The following is a 13977-nucleotide window of genomic DNA, read 5'->3' on the forward strand; positions in this document are numbered from 1 at the left end:
GATTCTGAGTGGGGTGGGGTAGGAGGATTCTGAGTGGGGTGGGGTAGGAGGATTCTGAGTGGGGTGGGGTAGGAGGATTCTGAGTGGGGTGGGGTAGGAACATTCTGAGTGGGGCGGGCTAGGAAGATTCTGAGTGGGGTGGGGTAGGAGGATTCTGAGTGGGGTGGGGTAGGAGGATTCTGAGTGGGTGGGGAAGGAGGATTCTGAGTGGGATGGGGTAGGGCATATCTGAGTGGGGATGGGCTAGGAGAATTCTGAGTGGGGCGGGCTAGGAAGATTCTGAGTGGGGTGGGGTAGGAGGATTCTGAGTGGGGTGGGGTAGGAGGATTCTGAGTGGGGTGGGGTAGGAAGATTCTGAGTGGGATGGGGTAGGAATATTCTGAGTGGGGTGGGGTAGGAAGATTCTGAGTGGGGTGGGGTAGGAGGATTCTGAGTGGGGTGGGGTAGGAGGATTCTGAGTGGGGTGGGGTAGGAAGATTCTGAGTGGGGTGGGGTAGGAAGATTCTGAGTGGGGTGGGGTAGGAATATTCTGAGTGGGGTGGGGTAGGAGGATTCTGAGTGGGGTGGGGTAGGAAGATTCTGAGTGGGGTGGGGTAGGGACAATCTGAGTGGGATGGGCTAGGAAGATTCTGAGTGGGGTGGGGTAGGAAGATTCTGAGTGGGGTGGGGTAGGAGGATTCTGAGTGGGGTGGGGTAGGAGGATTCTGAGTGGGGTGGGGTAGGAGGATTCTGAGTGGGATGGGGTAGGAGGATTCTGAGTGGGGTGGGGTAGGAACAATCTGAGTGGGATGGGCTAGGAGGATTCTGAGTGGGGTGGGGTAGGGGCAATCTGAGTGGGATGGGTTAGGAAGATTCTGAGTGGGGTGGGGTAGGGGCAATCTGAGTGGGATGGGCTAGGAAGCTTCTGAGTGGGGTGGGGAAGGGGCAATCTGAGCTGGACGGGGTAGGAGGACTTGGGGAGTGGCTGACGCTGGCGTGGGGTTGGGGTCTCACATGTGGCAGTGTTGGGGGCGTGAACCAGCACGAAGATGTGTGGGGGTGGGCTGCACGCACCGCACGTGTGAGTGTGTACGTGGTGTGTGTGTACTTGGTGAGTGTGTACGTGGTGTGTGTGTACGTGGGGAGTGTGTACGTGGTGTGTGTGTACGTGGTGTGTGTGTACGTGGTGAGTGTGTACGTGGTGAGTGTGTGTGGGGAGCGGTGGTGTAGCGGTTAACGCGCAACGCTACGAACCAGGCCACCAGAGTTCGATTCCCGCTCACGGCCAACACCGGCGACGATTAATTGAGCCGGTCCCGGGCATCCCCTAGGTCGACTCAACCTCAAATGACTACCTGGTTCGGTGCGTAAAAAACGTCGTCACTGGGGGAGACAAAGGCGGCCGGGCGTGGTGTCGGCCACTCGCCCGCCTCGTGTGTGCCGCCGTGCCGGCCTTCACAGCCGCTCGCTCACAGCACTTGCACCCAGCAGTCTGCTGCAGGACACACGGAGATACATCGGCGGCGTCTTCGCAGATTGCTCCAATCCCCTCTCGTGAGCCACTTGGCGAGAGAATTTGAAGGGGCGCTGCGGGGGGAGAAGGAGGAGGGGGGGGGGAACTTTTATTTTGAAACGGAGGTTCGCGCTCCCACCCACCCACCCGCTCGCCTTCATTTCCCGAAATGTTTTACGCAAACCAGATGATTGGTTTTGTGCGTTGTGGGGAGTAAAAGGTGGGGGGGGGGGGGGGGAATCGCGCTCTCTCTCTCTCTCTCCCCTCCCCCCTTCTCGCTCCTCCTCCTCCCTCCTCCCTCCTTCCTCAAGCTCACCCCCCCCCTCCTCTCTCTCTCGACTCGCGTCGTGCGAACGGCGAGATGGATTTAATTACTGGCTGAGCCCCGGGAGCTTTCACGTGGAGCTGTGTGGCTCGGAGCGAGACCGCGCTGCGCCCGTCGCCTTAAGAGCGCGACACGCGAAGCGTAGCAGGAGAGACACGGGAAGCGACGCAGGAGAGACACGCGAAGCAGGAGAGACACGGGAAGAGACACGCGAAGCAAGAGAGACACGGGAAGCGACGCAGGAGAGACACGGGAAGAGACACGCGGAGCAAGAGAGACACGGGAAGAGACACGCGAAGCAAGAGAGACACGCGCACCAAAGGTAATAACGGTGCGTGCATCGCACGAGACTATTCGCGACGTTTTTTTTTATGTTTCCGAACTTGTTGTAGTAGGACTTTTGGAGCTGCTGGGGGTGGGGAGGAGATATTTATCTGCGATGAAAAAGGGCCCTTGCACGGAACGTCATCTGCAGCGCGATGCGTTTAAATGTTTGTTTCTTTAGCGCCAGTGTTATCGATGAATGTGGGGAGTTTTGTTGTTGTCGTTGTTGGTTTTTACCTTGTAAGATTAACGGTGCAGATGCATTGTATGTTAACACATCGCAACGCACACACACACACACACGTGTAAGTGCTGTGTCAATATGTGCACGTGTGTGTGAGAACCCATGTAAACCAACGCGAAGGCGAGAGATTACGTCCACCCAAATCAGCAATTAGTTCGGGAGGATAACAGTCGTCAATCCAAAAAAAAAATTAATGACGAACCAGGCAGCCCAATCATTCTCAGCGCCAATACACACACGGAAATCCCGGCGTTAATGATCGAGTTCAACTCCGGACCGTGACTCATCAATGAGGAGCTATTCAAACACAGCAGCGGCGGCGGCAGTGGCAGCAAGACGCGATTTAAGATTAATTCCAAAGGGCGGATATCCATTCGATCCAACAATAGGGGGATCTGAGACCCACCGCGTTAGTCTGTCGTCAGTGTGGCAGACGCTCGGCTGAGTTTGACGCGTGACCGCCGGCTCACTAAAACGTGCTCACACATAATCAGTATCAGCAGCAGTAGTAGCAGTAGTAGAAGTAGTAGCAGCAGCAGCAGCAACACGCGCAGCCACTGAGTTGGGAAGAGACAGTGATAGAGGGGGGTGTGCTTGGCATAGCGAGACGAGGAGGAGGAGGAGGCACGGGACGAGCCTCACGCTGTCTCTCGCTCTGTCTCTCTCTGCGTCTAAGTGCAGCGAGTCTCGCGTATGAGCGAAACTCCTACGCGGGAGGGGAGCGTCGGTTGAAGCATCCCTCGCGTCTCGCGGATTGTGATGCTCCTGCCCCCTCTTTGTCTCTCCCTCTCCACCTTCAGCTGTGCCCGAGTCGTCCGTCTTCTTCCCTCCCAGAGTTCGGTTCGGTTGGTAGCCGTCAAAGTTGGTTTGGAGTGGCGGGCGGGAGAGGTTTCGAGGCTTCGCGGTGCAGAATTCGAGAACGGTTTTGAAGATTTTCCCGACAATCTCGGATCTGGGATTTTGGGGGTTCAGGGTTTGAAGGCGCTCTGAATACTTCTTTATAAATACGGTGGTGTGTGTGGGGGGGGGGGGGGGGGGGAGAGAGAGTTTGAAACAATCTCAAGGAGCAACGGAAGACGTGGCGAAGAGCCGTTTTGGCGAAGATCACGACACTTTGTTTGCGTTCGTTCTTCTTGGAGTTGTCCGTCGCGACCGAACGAGAGGGTGCGACACTGCCGACTCTTCGTGCGCCTAAGGTGAGTCGTCCGTCGCCTCCCAAGAAGCATCACCACATCACTTGTTCGCCACACGCTTGTTTGCCACACGCGCGCCTGTCAATGATCCAACGACGGTGTTCGGTCGACATCGCCGCACTCACGACCACTGCGCCTGCTTGTCCGGTTTCACGTTGAACTTATTTCGCACCGTGCGGTGCCAACCGCACGCATCGGAGGTGCAGTGTTGAGTCTATGGGTAGTGTTGAGTCTATGGGTAGTGTTGAGTCTATGGGCAGTGTTGAGTCTATGGGTAGTTTTGAGTCTATGGGCAGTGTTGAGTCTATGGGCAGAGTTGAGTCTATGGGCGTGTTGAGTCTATGGGCAGTGTTGAGTCTATGGGCAGTGCTGAGTCTATGGGCAGTGTAGAGTCTATGGGCAGTGTAGAGTCTATGGGTAGTGTTGAGTCTATGGGCAGTGTTGAGTCTATGGGTAGTGTTGAGGCTATGGGTAGTGTTGAGTCCATGGGTAGTGTTGAGTCTATGGGCAGTGTAGAGTCTATGGGTAGTGTTGAGTCTATGGGCAGTGTTGAGTCTATGGGCAGTGTTGAGTCTATGGGCAGTGTTGAGTCTATGGGCAGTGTTGAGTCTATGGGCAGTGTTGAGTCTATGGGCAGTGTTGAGTCTATGGGCAGTGTTGAGTGTATGGGCAGTGTTGAGTCTATGGGCAGTGTTGAGTCTATGGGCAGTGTTGAGTCTTTGGGCAGTGTTGAGTCTATGGGTAGTGTTGAGTTCATGGGCAGAGTTGAGTCTATGGGCAGTGTTGAGTCTATGGGCAGTGTTGAGTGTATGGGCAGTGTTGAGTCTATGGGCAGTGTTGAGTCTATGGGCAGTGTTGAGTCTTTGGGCAGTGTTGAGTCTATGGGTAGTGTTGAGTCCATGGGCAGTGTTAAGTCTATGGGTAGTGTTGAATCTATGGGTAGTGTTGAGTCTATGGGCATTGTTGAGTCTATGGGCAGTGTTAAGTCTATGGGTAGTGTTGAGTTTATGGGCAGTGCTGAGTCTATGGGCAGTGTTGAGTCTATGGGTAGTGTTGAGTCTATGGGCATTGTTGAGTCTATGGGCAGTGTTGAGTCTATGGATAGTGTTGAGTCTATGGGTAGTGTTGAGTCTTTGGGCAGTGTTGAGTCTATGGGCAGTGTTGAGTCCATGGGCAGTGTTGAGCCTATGGGCAGTGTTGAGTCTTTGGGCAGGATTTATATTGGACTTCTTTCGCACCGTACGTAGCCAACCGTGTTCATTGGAGGTGCTGGTCTCTCTCTGCGCTCTCTAACGAATAATGAATATAAAAATAATTAATATTGCTTTTGAAAATGCACCAATCCATGTCTGTCTTCGCGCCTAGCCTAAGCCGTGTCGTTTGACCATACTTCACCACGCTGGTGCGCGCGCGGGTTAGCGAAGCAGAGGGGTGATGCGAACATCGGGTCCGATGAGACGGTGCCACTGATGATGGCCGTGGGCCGCGAATCGAACTTAGCGCTTCCAAGTTCGTAGGACAGCGCGCGAAACCCACGACTTAAATGGGAATTGAAAAGCGATAGTTTTTGTTTTCATATTTTGATATTATGAGGTTGAAACGTTTCAGTAAATAAAACCCCGTGATCCTGGGAGCGATGATCGATTCACGCGTCTAAACTTTGGCGTTGTACAGTCTATACGTTTGAGATACAGTCCGTGATTTTGCAACAATGTGTTAACAAAGAAATGCAAGACCCGCGCGTACAAAGAACGAGTCTGCAGACTCAGTTGGCGGCTTTGCTGTATAACGAAAAAATTACATAATGGGTCATCAACGTTAACCGTCGCTATATAAAAAATAATCATTCGAGTTCCAGATTTAAACCGATGCTTTGTTTTAAAACTTTAGCGGACGGTGCCGCGTTGTTGCGAGCGTCTTGCCAGCGGATGCGATGCCTCTCGAAACATACAAAACGCGCGGCTACCCCTGACCGCCGGGCAGTTTCAGAACGTTTCTGTGTCGAAAAACGGCGCTCTGTGGTGCGCCCCGCGCTACTGATCCCCGCGGAACCCAAGTTCGATTCCCTGGCCAGGTCTCTTAACATCAGTGGCGAGTGAATTGTGAGCCGGTCACTCCCCCCCCCAACTCCACCAACCTTGAGCAGCTCGCAGGGAAGTATGACCCAGAAACTTTCCATTGACCGATACGAGGCTGGAAGGCCTTTCATACTGCAGTCGATTGAGAATGGAGGGATGCCCTAATGGTTTTTTTCATGAATCGATTACTCGAATGATAAGTTAGACGTTGATAAAAAAAAATTCCATCGATGATATTTGTTTGACCCAAACTTAAGCAAGTTTTGTTGGGTAGTAGGATCGGCCCCATGGGACTTTATAAGTCACGGGGCAAGGCGCTGAGTTCTTCTCGAGCGCGCACTACTTTCGGGATCACTCCGCGGTGCGTAAGAATTGTGTGAATTTAATAGACGCGATTCGAGGCTACGTATATGTGTATGTTTTTTTTTACTGGTCACGATAAGGAGAGGCAATTCGTTTAGGAGGACCGGCGACTTGAGTTCGATTCCCGATCACGGCTCATAACGCGTCAGTGGCGAGTGATGTCAGAACCGGTCCAAGCCGCACTGACCAGCGTGGTGAAGTATAGTCAAACAACGGCATGGTTGAGACCTTCACCCAGAAGTGGTTTAACAATCGGGCTGTGCAACGAAAAATGTATCATCGGTCATGGGCAATATACTGCTGGATGAAGGCCTCCTCGAACCTCTCACGATACTGGACGTCTGTTGAAAAGAGCTTTCTAATTCATCGGATTTCTCCAGTAAAAACACATTTTCTGATTCTGTAATAATCCGTCGAGCACCTGGACACGAACTGTTATGTTCGTCGCTCCATCTCCGTACTCCGTTTCCTTCCCGACTAAATATCGTGACTTTTATTTTATTTAAAAAAAAAACACTACGTTTGGACGTAGAATTACGTTTCGTTAACGTTTTCTTTAACCGAATCTCAATTGTCTCGCGCGCTTGTGGCCGGAGTGGGGTTGTAAAGGACGGTGACACATTCTGTGGATCTTTCGATGAAGTTACGTTCATAAAAAAAATTTAAGTAAAAAATAAAATAAATACTACGTTTCGTTCACAACACAAGCGATCGTCATCGGGAGGATCAGGAGGATGACGATCGCTTCTGTTGTGAACGAAACGTCGTAGTTTTACATTTTTATCGACTTTCGTTTTTACCATCTACGTGACTTTACCGAAAGATCTACAGAATATGAATTCCTGCACAGTCACGGGGGTGACGACGTCATCTTGAAACAAATACACGGTCCACGTTGACCAGTCGAGACTCTTTGAGCCCGGGCACATTTCATTTTCCCTCGCGACGTGTTGTGTATGTGTACACTACACACTACACTACACACTACACTACACACTACACTACACACTACACACTACACTACACACACATAGTTGTATGTGTACACTATACACTACACTACACACTACACTGCACACTACACTACACACTACACTACACACTACACTACACACTACACTACACACACATAGTTGTATGTGTACACTGCACACTACACTACACACACATAGTTGTATGTGTACACTACACACTACACTACACTACACACACATATAATTGTATCTATACACTACACACTACACTACACACTACACTACACACTACACTACACACACATAGTTGTATGTGTACACTGCACACTACACTACACACACATAGTTGTATGTGTACACTACACACTACACTACACACACATATAATTGTATCTATACACTACACACTACACTACACACTACACTACACACTACACTACACACATCAATAGTTTATAGTTACAGTACGAGCTGTGTTGCAGCAAGTGAATATTTCCGATGTGATTATTGATTCTGTGTGTGACATCTGTTTCCTGCGAAGTTGGCTCAATATCTCTACGGGTTGAACACTTCGTGTGTACGTGTACTGCCGTACGTGTATATGTATGTACGTGTACTGCCCGTACGTGTATATGTATGTACGTGTACTGCATGCACGTGTAGACGTATGCATGTACGTGCCAGTACTGTCTACGCGAATGTGGAGGAGCGGTGGCACAGTGGTTAGCGCACCGCGCAACGATCCCGACGAGCTGGCGTTCCAATTCTCGGCCAACATCAGCGACGAAAATTGCGAACCGGTCTTGGGCCTCGCCTAGGTCGACTCAGCCTTAAAACATCGGCACCGGTGAGACAGTTTTTTGGGGGGCCGGGCGCTGTGCTGGCCGCATCACAAGAGCTCGCGAACGACACTTGCCCCCTAAAGTCTACGTCGGCTACACGGGGGACCTTTGTCTCTGGCTGCTGAAGTGTCACGGGAGGTGGTGCGTTGATGATTCTGCGCTCACGGTGCCAGTCCCGGTGACCTGGGTTCGACATCCGTGCACGTAGTTCTAGATTTGAAGCTTTCGTGACTGCAAGGATTCATACTCTTAGGTTTTTTTTCTCGGTAAAGTCACGTAGGTAAAAAAATTAAAATTAATAAAAGTAAAATAAAAATAAAATAAAAATCACGACGTTTCGGAGGCAACACAAGCTTCCGTCTTCAGGTGGAACCGTCACAGCACGATAGCTGTATCAAGTGAGAGAAATTCCAAGAACACAGTATTTGTATATATACTGGTTGAGGGTGGGAAGAGCCAAGGTAGACCCTGAATATTATTTTTGTGAGGTTCGGTGCGGCTGAAGCACGCTGCTAGGAATGAGCCTTTGTTGTGTAAACTAGGTACGGATGACATAAATGTGCGTGTAAAAGGGACTGAGCCTTTTTGTAATGCTGAGATGATGCGGCTCCGTGCACGTAGCCACCAGATCGAGAGGAATCGTCCCTGAGCCTCAACTCGGCATTGGCATCATTCGGTGGGAGGCAGAGACGACTTTCTGGCCGAAATCGGCGACGTTCGCTCAAGTTACGCTTCCCAATTGCCACGTGTGCTCGCGCGGAATGGAAAACTCGCCACACCGCCCCCTCGTGTGCTACATCGGCCTTGATGGGAGCTCGCTAACGGCAGTAGCCCCTGCAGCCGAGGCGACTGCACGGAGCCGGTGTGAGTCTGTGCCCGTGCGTTTAGAAGCATGTCTCTGTTTGGATGTATAAATCTGTCTTTAAGTCTCTGGGTAGATGTAATTCTACGTGTGTCTGTGTACGCGTGTCTGTGCGTGTGTCTGTGTGTTCCTGCGCGTCTGTCTGTGTGTAAGTTTGCGTGTGTCTCTGTGCGTGTGTCTGTGCGTGTCTCTGCGTGTGTGTCTGTACGTAAGTCTGCGCGTGTGTCTGTACGTCAGTCTGTGTGTGTGTCTGTACGTAAGTCTGCGAGTGTGTCTGTGTGTTCCTGCGCGTCTGTCTGAGTGTAAGTCTGCGTGTGTGTCTGTACGTAAGTCTGCGTGTGTCTGTACGTAAGTCTGTGCGTGTGTGTCTGTACGTAAGTCTGCGTGTGTGTGCCTGCCCATATGCCTGTCTGCTCTGCACGTGTCAGTCACGTTAGCAGAAGGCGCCTGCCGGATTTTAATTGCGAATGAGGCGCGTCGCGGGGGGGGGGGGGCGAGTTGTGGGGGGTTGAAGGGATTGAGGGGGGTGGGGGGGATGAGGGGGATGGGGGTTAGCGCCGCTGGGGGTCGTAGGAGGCTCTGCTAGCGGCGAGGAGCCATGGGTGTGTGTCTGTATGTCCCCGCGTGTGTCCGTGTGTGTGTGTGCGTTACGGCATTCACAGGTGCTACTCGCTAACAGCACTTGCCTCCAACTGTCTGTTAAGGCTACACGGGGAATATTTGTCTTTGTGTGCGTGTCCTCCTTGCCTGTGTGTGTGTGTTTGTCTTTGTTGTGTGTGTGTGCGTCCACGTGTGTGTCTGATGCGAACATCTGGCGAGGTACTGCTACTTAATAACAAAGGTGTCGTCAGCTCCTCGGGCGAGCCCACACAATCACAGACACGCAGGCCGATGCCCGCAATGCCGAGGCGCGTGTGTAGATGTGAGAGAGCGAATGTCCGTGTGTGTGTATCTGTGTGTGTGGTTGTGTGTGTCTGTGTGTGTGGTTGTGTGTGTATCTGTGTGTGTGGTTGTGTGTGTATCTGTGTGTGTGGTTGTGTGTGTATCTGTGTGTGTGGTTGTGTGTGTATCTGTGTGTGTGGTTGTGTGTGTATCTGTGTGTGTGGTTGTGTGTGTGTGCATGAGTGTGGGGGGAGTGGTGGTGTAGCGGTTAGCGCACTGCGCTACGAACCTGCCGTTCTGGGTTTGATTCAGATATTGACAGTGACGATTATCTGAACCGGTCCTGGTGCGGTGTGTAAACATCGCCACTGGGGAGACAAAGACGGCCGGGCGTGGTTCTGGCCACCCACCCCCTCGTGCGCCGTTCCGGCCTTCATAGGTGCTCGCTAACAACACTTGCCCCGGACAGTCTGTTAATGCTGTACTGACCGCTACACTACCGCTCGCTACACACACACATCCACACAACAACAACAACCGCCATTCGCCACTAAGTGGCGGTGACGTCACCACGACGCTTGTGCCAGGCTAGGTGCACGTTGAGGCCACGTGAAGTGTCGAACGCCCGCTGGCAAGAGGTCACGGGGCAGACCCAGGTGCCACAGGTCGACTGACTGAGATGACTGAGATGACTGGCTGATGCACCACCTGTGCCCCCTACTGTGCCACGTACACACACACTCACGCACACACACACGCACACACACGCACTCACGCACACACGCACGCGCACTCACATACTCACGCACACACGCACTCACGCACATACACACGCACACACACACTCACGCACACACACACGCACACACACACATACGCATGCACACACGCGCACTCACGCACACGCGCACGCACACACACACGCGCACACACGCGCACTCTCACACACACATGCACGCACGCACACTTACGCACACGCGCACGCACACACACGCACACACAATCACACTCACACACACATGCACGCACGCACACTTACGCACACGCGCACGCACACACAATCACACACACTCACACTCACACACATTCATGCACGCACGCGCGCGCGCACGTGCATAGAGGGGCACGTGCATAGAGGGGCTGAGTGGAGGGGGGCTGAGTGGAGGGGGGCTGAGTGGAGGGGGGCTGAGTGGAGGGAGCGAGGCAGGGAGGGAGGCAGGGAGCGGCGTCCCTTCAGCGTCCCACTCGCGTCAGCCCTGAGGGGAGCGCTCCCCTCCCCCCTCCCCCTCCCCTCCCTCCCCCTCCCCTCCCTCCCTCGCTCGCTCGCTCTCCCAACGCCTCCTCCAACTCACTTTGACTCTCGCACGGCGCATTTCATTAAAGGCACACGAGGGACACCACACACAGACCCATCGCCCACCTGTTTGTGATAGAGTTTCGTTGTTGCTTTTATGATGATGATGATTAGTATGATATTATTACGCGGGAGTGGTGGTGCAGCGGTTAGCGCGCTGCGCTATCCACGTGACTTTGCCGAAAGACCCAAGGAATATGAATTCCTGCAGTCACGAAAGCCTTAAGTCAACATTTACACCGACCCCTCTCGCGGCCGTGATCGCCTTCATAGGTGATCGCTAACAGCACTTGCCACAACGTCACGTGTAGGCTACACGGGCAACCCTTGTATTTGTCTTTTGTTGTAAAGATTGTTCAGTGCTAGTAACTGCCAGGTCGCTTCTGAAACAAATCGCTGTGTAGCTCATTGGGCCTGACCTGATAAACATGTTTGTTTAGTAATAGTTTAAGTCGTGTAGCTGGGTTGGTAGCGTAGCGCACTAACCGCTACGCCACCGCTCCCCACAAAGACAAAGATGCCCCATATAGCCTGTAACAGACTGTGGGGGCAAGTGCTGTTAGCGAGAAGCACATGAGGGCCGGAACGGCACACGAGGGGGTAGGTGGTCAGAACTACGCCCGGCCGCCTTTGTCTGCCCGGTGGCGATGTTTACACACCGCACCAGGTACTCATTTGAGGTTGAGTTGACCTAGGGGAGGCCCATGACCGGTTCAGATAATAGTCACTGGTGTTGGCCGTGAGCGGGAATCGAACTCGGGTCGCAAGGTTCGTAGCGCAGCGCGCTGGCCGCTACACTACCGCTCCCCCACACACACAGACACACACACACGCACACACACGCACACACGCACACACACGCATACACACACACGCACACACACACACACGCACACACACGCACACACACGCACACACACGCATACACACACACGCACACACACGCACACACACACGCTTACACGCATACACACACACGCACGCACATACGCACACACGCACACACGCATACACACACACGCACACACGTACACACATGCATACACACGCACACACGCACACACAAACACATACACACACAAACGCACACACACACACGTATACACACGCATACACACACACGCGCAAAGACCCTCTCGGACAAACTCACGGACACTAACACCGAGCGCAGGAACGTCGTCGTCGTCGTCGTAGTCGTCGTCAAAAGTCCTGGGCCAGATGACAAATCAATGCCCTGCTGATGGAGCTGTCGGGGAGGAGAGGAGGGAGAAATTAGCACGAGGCGAGCACCCCCCCTCCCCTCCCCCCCCGGCCTTAAATGGGTTCCAGATGCGAGGGCTGCAGTGGCGGAAATGCTTGCTCTGGCCAGAAAAAAAACTGGAAAAAAACACATCTCAACTTTAAAAAAATATATATTTATAGAGAACACAGAAGCGTGGTGGCTTTGCTTGCTGCAGCAGCAGCAGCAGCGGCGATGTGGAGTTCCTCCAGAGTACAGACTTTGTGGGAAGAAGTTTTATTGCGCGTAAAGTTTGCGAAGACTCGATTCGCGCAGAAGTGTTGTTTGCGCCGACGTGTGTAAGCAAGCGTGAAGTTTCATCGGTTCGAGGTTTGAGATGCGGGGAGGTTGTGGTGCTGGTGTGGGGAGCGGTGGTGCAGCGGTTAGAGCTGAAATGTCATAGCGATAGAGTTGTCTCCGCTTTGCAATATTCAAATATGCTCAAAATGCCCCCCCCCCCTCCCAATATATTGCTATAAAAAATATAAAAAAAATTGCTATGCTATGGAGATAAAATAACAATTTGCTAAACCTTGGCCACAATATCTGGACTTGTCTTCATATGACAATGCATAGATTTCTGTTTATATTATTGTGGTTATGGTAGTACTTTATTAATCCCTAATCTCTGCCATTACATACAACGAAACAAGAAAAGGTAAAAAAGAAAAAAACAGAGCAATGTAATACAATACACCATTAGACATTATTGTAAAAAATAAATAAAAAGTCCATCCCATGTGTTAGTGAATTTTTTAATATTTTAGGCAGGAAATTCGTTTTCAAATTTAGATTATTTTTATCTGGGGGGAGGACCCCCAGGCCCCTGGAAGATTTGCCCCCCCCCCCCCCCCAATGTTGACTCCATAGCTACGGCCTTGCCTCTTTGTACAGTCACCGGAATAAATCTGAAAATCAACAATGATATTATTTCAGCACCAACTCTTCTCCCCCCCCCCGCACCCCTCCGGCCAAACCCCTCCAAAATTACTGGGCGACGGATGCTGATTGGTGTCACTCGCATGATCTGGCCACCCTCTGCGCTCTGAGACCCGTGCCGAACGCTGAACGCTGCCGCACGACTCACAAACTCGCCATCGGCGGACCGAGTAGTCCGCCTCCTGCTGCGTGTGACGTTCGAGCCAGTGGGCAGCGAATTTTGCTCCGAGCGCCGCCTCTGAGGTTTACATTTTCAGAGTTTACACTATGGGAACCTCATTTGCCAGTAAAAATATGAATATTGGTTTTTTACCCTTCTATCTGGCAAGAAAACTGACACCTTTTTACAAGGAGTCATGTTTGCATAGACCGCAATACCTGCAGTCATAATACAAACAAAGACATAACTCTGATAATGTGCACTGTCCTTGAAGTTGATTGGTCCACACCTGAGACAGCTTTCCTTAGAGCCTAGTCTCACATGGGTTGGACCAGATGACGCCAAAAGGCGCACAACTCAAAGACAATGCACCATCAGAGTATGAGAGCTCGGGGCAAGCATCTACACTATGGGAACCTCATTTGCCAGTAAAAATATGATAATTGGTTTTTTACCCTTCTCTCTGGCAACAAAACTGACACCTTTTTACAAGGAGTCATGTTTGCATAGACCGCAATACCTGCAGTCATAATACAAACAAAAGACATAACTCTGATAATATGCACTGTCCTTGAAGTTGATTGGTCCACACCTGAGACAGCTTTCCTTAGAGCCTAGTCTCACATGGGTTGGACCAGATGACGGGTGTGGACCAATCAACTTCAA

The 13977-nt window shown here is 51.8% G+C and overlaps 1 protein-coding gene across 3 annotated transcripts in view; it reads left to right on the forward strand.

Moving 5' to 3' along the window:
• The first annotated feature begins 1837 nt into the window (after positions 1-1837).
• LOC133342875 (platelet-derived growth factor receptor alpha-like) overlaps positions 1838-13977 on the forward strand; it is a 52842-nt gene continuing 40702 nt past the window's right edge. For 2 of the 3 annotated variants that reach the window (XM_061552234.1, XM_061552233.1), the window contains exons 1-2: positions 1838-2139; positions 3186-3581. The gene's annotated coding sequence lies outside the window, so the exon portion shown is untranslated. The remainder of the gene's footprint in view (positions 2140-3185; positions 3582-13977) is intronic. The other variant, XM_061552235.1, reaches the window with a different exon arrangement.

This window comes from Lethenteron reissneri, chromosome 16 (genome assembly GCF_015708825.2).
Source record: "Lethenteron reissneri isolate LAM-NWPU_2019-01 chromosome 16, ASM1570882v1, whole genome shotgun sequence".
Taxonomy (NCBI): Eukaryota; Metazoa; Chordata; class Hyperoartia; order Petromyzontiformes; family Petromyzontidae; genus Lethenteron; species Lethenteron reissneri.